This window comes from Lutjanus erythropterus, chromosome 18 (genome assembly GCF_056507025.1).
Source record: "Lutjanus erythropterus isolate fLutEry1 chromosome 18, fLutEry1.hap2, whole genome shotgun sequence".
Lineage (NCBI taxonomy): Eukaryota > Metazoa > Chordata > Actinopteri > Lutjaniformes > Lutjanidae > Lutjanus > Lutjanus erythropterus.
Genome location: NC_139334.1, coordinates 22,911,462 through 22,919,899, shown reverse-complemented (window position 1 = coordinate 22,919,899; position 8,438 = coordinate 22,911,462).

Sequence of the window (8,438 nt, the reverse complement as noted above, 5' to 3'; positions counted from 1 at the left end):
GCTGCAAGAAACTACCCTACTCCCTCCTTCTCGCTTTCTGTCTCCTCTTCTCCGCTATCTGGACACACTCCCTCCGTCTCCCAATGGTCCACAGGAAAAGCCTCGACTGTCTCTCTAAACACCTACAGTAAACAAATGCATACCAGGAAAGCTGACAGTCTGGACGAGCTGGATTTCCGACTTGATAAATATTCATGCTGGTCCTTGCAAACGTTGCAGCTGCTCACTTTCCCTCTTTCTAACTTCAGAGGAGAGAAGTAATTAAGTACAAATACTTTGTTGCTGTACTTTAGTAGAGTTTTTAGGTATCTGTACATTATTTGACTATTTATTTTTCTGACAACTTTTTACTTTTACTCCCTACATTTTAACAGAAATATCTGTACTTTTTACACTTGAGAGGAATTATTAATTCTTTCTATTCTGCATCATTGTGCACCTCCTTCTCAACATCAAGACTGATTTCAACTTAAACAGATGGGACAATAACACATAGAAAAGATGAGTCCTTGGTGTATTCATCAGTGCATATTACGCACAGCAGACGTAACAAGGTGAAAATGATGCAAGCATGTATTGAGACAGAAAAATATGTTAAAGACATATCAGTGAAAAAGACTAAGATGAAAAATTATGTAAAAGGTAAAGACAAAAAGATGCAACAAGACAAGAAATGACGTAAAAGATGTAATGAGACAAAAAAGATGTAAGGATGAAAGCAACATAAACTTTAACAAGATCAAAAACAACATAAAAGACGCAACAAGACGAAAAAGATGCAATGTGACCAATTAAAAAAAGTTGAAGATGTAACGAAGAAAAAGACATAACCAACATGAAAAATGACACGAAAGATGTAACAACACAAAAAAGACACAACAACAGCAAAAATGACGTAAAAGATGTGACAAGATGAAAAATGACATAAAAGATACAACAATGAAAAAGATGTAACCCAAAGAAAAATTTTGGAAAAGACAAGACTACAAGACTTAACAGGACAGAAAATACAGAACGAGATGAAAAACGGCAAAAAAAGACGCAACACACAAAAAACAATGTTGAAGACATAACAACAAAAAAGATGTAACAAAACAAAAAATGGTGTAAATAAAAACAAGACGTAACAAGACAAAAAAGATGTCATGAGATGACAAAGCAAAAAAAGACATAATATGATGAAAAACCATGGAAAAGATATAACAAGACAAAAAAGACGTAATGACGAAAATAACATGAAAAAGGTGACAAGACAAAAAAACAACATAAACAAGTAACAAGACAAAACAGACAGAGAGGGAGACTCAATCAACTCAGCTGGTAAAAATATCCTTCAGAGGACGACTTTTTTACTTTTATACTACTTTATACATTTCAGAGCTTGTACTTTTTCACTGTTACTTGAGTCTTTTTTCTGTAGTCTCTATCTGTAGTTCTCCGTGAGTAAAGAATGTGTGTCCCTTTGCCAACTCTGCCTAACTCACATTTAAATTACACTTGCGTCCACAGTGAAGGTTACTGTGTATGATTCTAGACATTGCATGAGAAAAATTCAGTCAGCCCTCAACAACAACAACAACAACAACAACAACATACTGCACTGCACACACGGCAGCGAGAGTCGAGGCTTTTAATCTTTAGGCCACTTGTATATTACAGTGAAGTCATCAAAGAGAAAGAGGCTCCTAGCAACTATTCACCAACGTTGGAACAACATGCATAAACAAACAGCGTGCTGCACACGTCGCTCCTTCACATCTCAGTGTTTATGTACTGGATTTTCTGCATGTACAGGATGCACTCAATTAAGGCCACATCAACAAGATCAACTGTGTGTGAGTGTATGCACGCTGCTGGTATGTATATGAGAAGCGGTGTTGTTACCGTTACCTAGGAGGTTGACTTTTTGGTCCCACATGTTTGTATATGTTTCTGTTTCTGTTCCTTAGTAGCATTCTTGTAAAATCTGGTGTAACATCCTTATTTTTGGTGTGAAACGTGTCTTTGAAATGATTACTCATAGCTAGTAAAGCTCAGAAATCAAAATTTAGTTTTCTGGATTACCTGGTTTGAGATGAATCCTTTAATATAAGCCGCAACTGCTTCGGTCTGAAAAACACACTTTTGAATGTTTTAGCCATGTCATGTTAAATACTGTCTGAAAAAATATTGTGCATATTAAGAGCCATTTGAAGCCGTTAATCACAGTTTACAATCACCAAATCATATTTTAAATGCTGGTGAAATGTGTGGCACATTGTGCTGTGCAACATGAACACTGCACATTAACCTACAAAACATGACAGCAACTCACTAAAGGCTCCTTTATAGACTGAACAGGATCACAGTGTTGTTTACTTGAAGCTGATGTTCGCTGTCAGCCTGCACACAGTGTGGCTAACGTTAGCAGTGCTAGCAGCAGCTGTTCTGCTTGCAGGTTAATGTCTTTGTCTGAGCTGAATGTGGTCACACATGTTGCTCCAGTCGAGTGGCTATATACCAGTTTATTATGTCACAGCCTACATTCAACCTTATTTCCATTTTCTATATTAAAACACTGCCAAACCATGCTGGTTTTACCAGCTGTCACCTGTTGCACTTTGCTAATAAAAACATTCGGGGCTGGGCAACAGGGGCCCAGTGCGTATGCCCTGATGGCACACCCAAAGTTAGCAAAACCAATCATTAGCTAGTTACACAACTAACTAGCTACTAACTAATGTGTATAATCTGGCTAATTAGCTAGCATTTTGCTAACATTAGCTATCAGATGTAACAAACTAGCTGATGATTTATGTATTAGCTAGCTAGTAAGCTAACATGACCCACTTAACATAAACAATACATGCTTTAAACCGTTATCTAGCTAATATTAGCAAGAAAGCTAGCTAACTTGCTTGATAATATGCATCAATCTTAAGACAGTTAGTTAGCTAGCACTTTGCTAAAACTGGGTAACTTGTGATCACATCTTATGACCATCTTCAAAATTTGGTTTTCTTTTCAACATAGACGAGCCTAGCACATAGGATATTTAAGTACAGGAAACAGGAAAGAAGAAAGTTGACCGAGGTTCTGCTCCATACCAAGCTTGCTTAACTGTTTTTGCAGCAACAAGCAAAAAATGGCCTGCGTCTTACGAAGGGTCAGTTGTTAGCATGCTAACAAACTAAAATGGTGAACACGGTAACCTGATAACCATTAATGTATGAGCATTGTTATCATTACTATGTTAGGATACTTAAGTTAGCTCAAACCACTGCTATAAGCAAGTACAGATTCACAGAGCTGTTACTGTAGACTCTTGCTTAAACATTACCAAAAATGTCATCCAATCTTAAGACTTAAATTTGGCACCTTGAATATTTATATAACCTGTTATATGTCATACAGTTTCCTTTAGCCCACATCTACATGTGCCATAAACTGCTGTTACTCTTGAACACTTAGTGCAAATGCAACCGAAGATGACAGATTCACACATCTACACTGAGAAATCCTGCAAAATTCACTGGTAAGTGGTGCTACAGCAATATGCCAAGCTGAAATGTTATGTCTGACTCACTTGTGTGTATTTTTTTTACGTTTCCTATGAATTATCAGGGTTGTCCACTATTTAAGAGCTTCCGAGTTTGTGAGGTTTGTCTTGTATATTTCTGACTGTGTGCATGTGTTTAAGTGTATGCACATATCGATGCATCCATGCTTGTATGAGTATACTGTACATCTGCTATCATGCATGTGCGTGCTTCGCCTGCAGGTAAAGTCAGCTAATATTACTCATCTTCGCCCTACTCTCTGGACTGAACGTCATGTTTTCTGTGAATCACATTTTCCTCAGCTCCATTCATGCAGATGTTATTCTCTGTGAAACTTACAGTAACAGTGCTCGTCCAAGAAAAGAGAGAGGAGGAGGAAGATGGAGAATTAATGAGTCATGGTTCCTGTGGAGGCGAACACAGGAAGCCTGTGTCACCAGGATACCACAGTGATCTGTGATGGCCCTTCCTGGGTCCCCTAAGCCAGTGGTGTCCAAACTTGTTAGCCTGATGTCCCCCAGCCATACGCTATCAGCGAGCTCAAGTACACATTCGTTGGCACCATCCACAATGTTCCAAATATTGTTCTTATGAATGAATTATAAACTGCACGTAATTTCTTATGAATGGATCATAACCTGGATCTTATTTTTTATGAATGGATCATAAACTGGATGTTTTTGTTTCTTATGAATGGATCATAAACCAGATTTATTTATCACTTTTAAAAGTGGTTATAGTTACAATAGTTTTCTAATCATTTCAGAATGATTATGAATGATTCTGAAGCATCAGTGTTTAGGCTCCTTTGTTCAAGTTTGCAATCATACTGCTTGGACTGGCAGAACCTGGATGCTTCAACTATTTATCCATTACTTTTAGTAATCTGTTTTATGTGTTTATCACTTAAGCTAACCATTTCAACTGTGCCATTCATTACCCTTTAATATTTAAACTATCATTCATTACATTTTGCATACACTTATACTTTATTAGTTTACTTTGAGCTAACTATTTCAACCATTTAACAATATATTATTTACTTTTCCATTAATTTGAGTTAATTATGTCAAACATTGCTTTTAGCTTATGTCAACCGTTTAGCCTAACAATTTGAAATGTTATCCATTACTTTTAGCTAACGATTCCAACAATTTGTGAATTAGCCAGATTTTAGCTAACCATGTCAACCATTAATCCATTACTTCTTTCTTCATTAGTCCACTTAGCTGGCTAGGTCAACCATTTAGCCATTGCCCTATGCGTAGCTCTTATTTCAACATATCTAATAGATAACTATTGACTATTGACTACCATTGACTATTAGCCAGCTTAAAGCTAACCTTGTCAAAAACTAATCCATTACTTTTAGCTATGTCAACCATTTATTCATTGCCCTACATCTAGCCTCTATTTCAATATTTATCCATTACATTTAGCTATCTATGTTTACAGTCTCTTCATAACATTAACATTTAACCATTGGCCTATATGTAGCTAACTATTTCAGCAACTATTTATTCATTAGTCTAGCGTAGCTAACAATATAAACATTAATCCATTACTTTTAGCTAACTATTTCAACTGTTGTTCATTAGCCCCCTTTTAGCTAAATATACCAACCATTTATCCATTACCGTATGTGTAGCTAACTATTTGAACATTTATCCATTACTTTTAGCTATGCCAGCAGTCTATTCATAGGTTAATTAACAATTTCAGCTGTTCATTTGTCTACTTTTAGTTAGCTATGTCAACCATTTGTTCATTTAGCTAACTATCTCAATATGTATCCATTATTTTTTGCTAACTATTTCAACTGTTTGTTTATAATCCAACTTTTAACAAATCATTTTCATCAGTCTACTTTTAGCTACAGCTGCGCACAGCTTTTCATGTACATCCTGGTAACTGCAGAGGTACCCCCTGAGGTAGGCCTACACATGCCCCTGGTCGAGAGTCACTGCTCTGAACTACAGTATGTCATGGCCTTGTTGAGCATCAGCAGCACAGACAGTAACAGTGTGACCCCTCCCTTCCTCCCTCCCTCCATCACTGGAGAAGAGATAAATCCAGAGATCTGTTTATTTGTAATCTGATTACTATGTTTTATTATCGGCTCTGGGGATCATCTCTGAAGCTTGTGGTGTCAGTGCAGCTGTTTTGGTTAATAGGCTGGTTTATTAAGTGCTGTTAATCCACCTCTAAGAGGACACAGGCAGATGTGGTGACTTGCAGTTTTAATATCACTAAAATTGCCTTTTCTACCACGATAAATAATGCTGTTTTGTTTAAGGGTGGAGCTGAAATACATATCGGCTTTTCAGGAACTGGGAGAAACTGTCATATATTCAGATTCAATGTGTTTTGGGATTTTTTGAGCCAAATTTTCTTGTTTAATGGTTGAATTATGGTCAGGTTTTCACACAACAATGGTGAATTTTGGTTGAGGAGGATGAAGGATGCTCGAATGACCCTAATGAGAGTGTGCGCGTGTGTGTGCGCGCGTGTATGTGTGCATGAGGGGTGGGGTTATCACGACCGGCGGGGGAGGGGCCTGGATTTCATTTCTGATTTGCGACCATCTGGCTCCTCCAGGCAGCTGCTGGCCCGAGCTGAGCAGAGCCGCCCCGCCTGTTCTGCCCCAATGCCCCATGGGATTTACGGAGAGGTCACCACTGCTGCTGGAGACACACTGTCACCTAATACTCTCAAACAATCGGCTCAAATGATCGCCCACACACACACACACACTGATAGATGTGGAGATAAGTTGTATGGCAGCATCAGAACGGATGGAAACGGGAGAAACGTCCCGAAATGAATCAAACATCAGAGGCGTCATTAAAGGTCAGCGAAAGATGACCTCACTTGTTTTATATTCACAAAAACAACACGTGAACGCGGTCTGAACGGAGCTACACCTAATTCAACAAGACAAAAGAAAGGAGAGGGAGAAGGGGGTGGTGACAGAGAGACAGAGAATGGATTTCCCCCTCTGTGTTGCCATGGCGACAGCAGTGGATGGTGGATGACTGATTTCCTGTACAGCTGTGGAGCTCGAAGGGGAGAGAGTGGAAGAGAGGGAGACACGTTATCTGTGGTGGAGGAAGGGGGTGGAGCTCACTGAGGAAAGCATCCATGTTTTCTCTTAAATTGTACATCAGTCTCTCTGTGGTCATTAATGTTTTCAGCCTGGATGTTGTGTGTGTTTGTGTGTGTGTGTGTGTGTGTGTGTGTGTTTTTTTTGATGATTTTTTTATTGGCTCTCCACACATCTGTACAGCTCTTTCATTTAAATAACAGTCATATTGTACATATTCTTTATATTTTTAGGGCCTGAGCACTGGCCGGTGCAGAATCCTTATTGTAATGCAAGCAATTATTATTCTTAACCAAAATTTATCACATTTTTGAATTACTAAAAATGCCCAAAAACTCATGAAACTTGGCACACGGGCGAGAACATATATATTCTGGGTCCTGGGCATGGGCTAGGGCCAAACAATTAATCGAAATTTTATCAAAATCAAATTTAAATGATATATTATTGTGCTGCAGAGATGCCCTGGCATACACATTGTATTATACAGACTTAGGAAAACATCTTTGTTTGGTAACTGTCTCCACAAAAATCACATCATGATCATGATGAAAATGAGAATAATGATGGAAAAATGATCATTCCCTCTAATATTGCAAATCACATACCAACTACAACATCAGTCAAAATAACTGCAATTAGATATTTTTTTCAAAATTATTCAGCCCTAACATGGGCGTTGCAAAATGGCTTAATAATGCTTCCTGCAAAATTTCAAATGAGTAGCCCTTGAGGTACGTTTCAGCTACATGTACGAAATTCAGCAGAGACATGTATCGTGTCCAGACATATAAAAAAAGCCTCTTGGAGCCATACCCTAAACCCGACACAAACTCAGCCATTTTGAATTTAATGTGCAGTTTCAGCACCGTTTTTCTTATTGTTTTTAATGCATTGTACTTTAACAAACTCCTTCCGAAGGAGACTCGAAATCAATCTAGAGACCTTGCCAATAAACATTCATTGTGGTTGACTGCACTGATGGAACATTCCTATCATAGTTATCAAATCATGTTGGAGATGATGTGAATATTTCTGAGTGAGGATTACTGTGGGACATCTGAAACAACTTTAAGATTATAAAACTGGACTAAATGTAGTTTAAAAGTGAGTTTAAAAAATGCTACATTTGTCTTAATGTGTTTTTAAAACATACTTTAAAGCATCCGTCCGGAGGACATGATGTTGTGATTAGTATGTTTTAGATAACTTTATCGACATTGATGGTATTGAAAATCATACCTTTGAGATTTCTAAATACCCTGCTGTACTGCCAAGGCTTAACATCTACATGCCAATATTCAGTCATAGTCATAGCGCCACCTAGTGGAAAGAGTAGTGCTCCTCTTAGAAGGTTCAAATCCAACTGAAATCTGGTCAGAAAAGCCTTAGGACCTTGATGATGCCTTATTGTGAATATTGAGTTTTCATCAAACAGCGTTGCCATGGTGGCACAGCAAACTTTGATGTTTTGCCATGCAGGTTCCATTTTAATTCTTTTTTTTAAATTATTATTTTATTGTCAATATTCTATTTTCTTTGGCACAAAGACACCAAAGCAACTTCCTTGTTTGTGATTTTGGGTTTTCTTTGAAATAGCACAAAGTCTGAGGTCCTCACAATCTGTAACCAGAGGTTAGTGCATGTAGGGGACAATTAAAGAATATGCACAGAAAAAATGTCAATACAAGTTCTTCTTACTTGGTGTCTGCAAAGCTATCAACCATATGTAGTGGCCTACCTCTTCTTGGTAGAGTTTTGTCCAGTAGTGCAGAGGGTTCAAAGGCAGAGAGCTG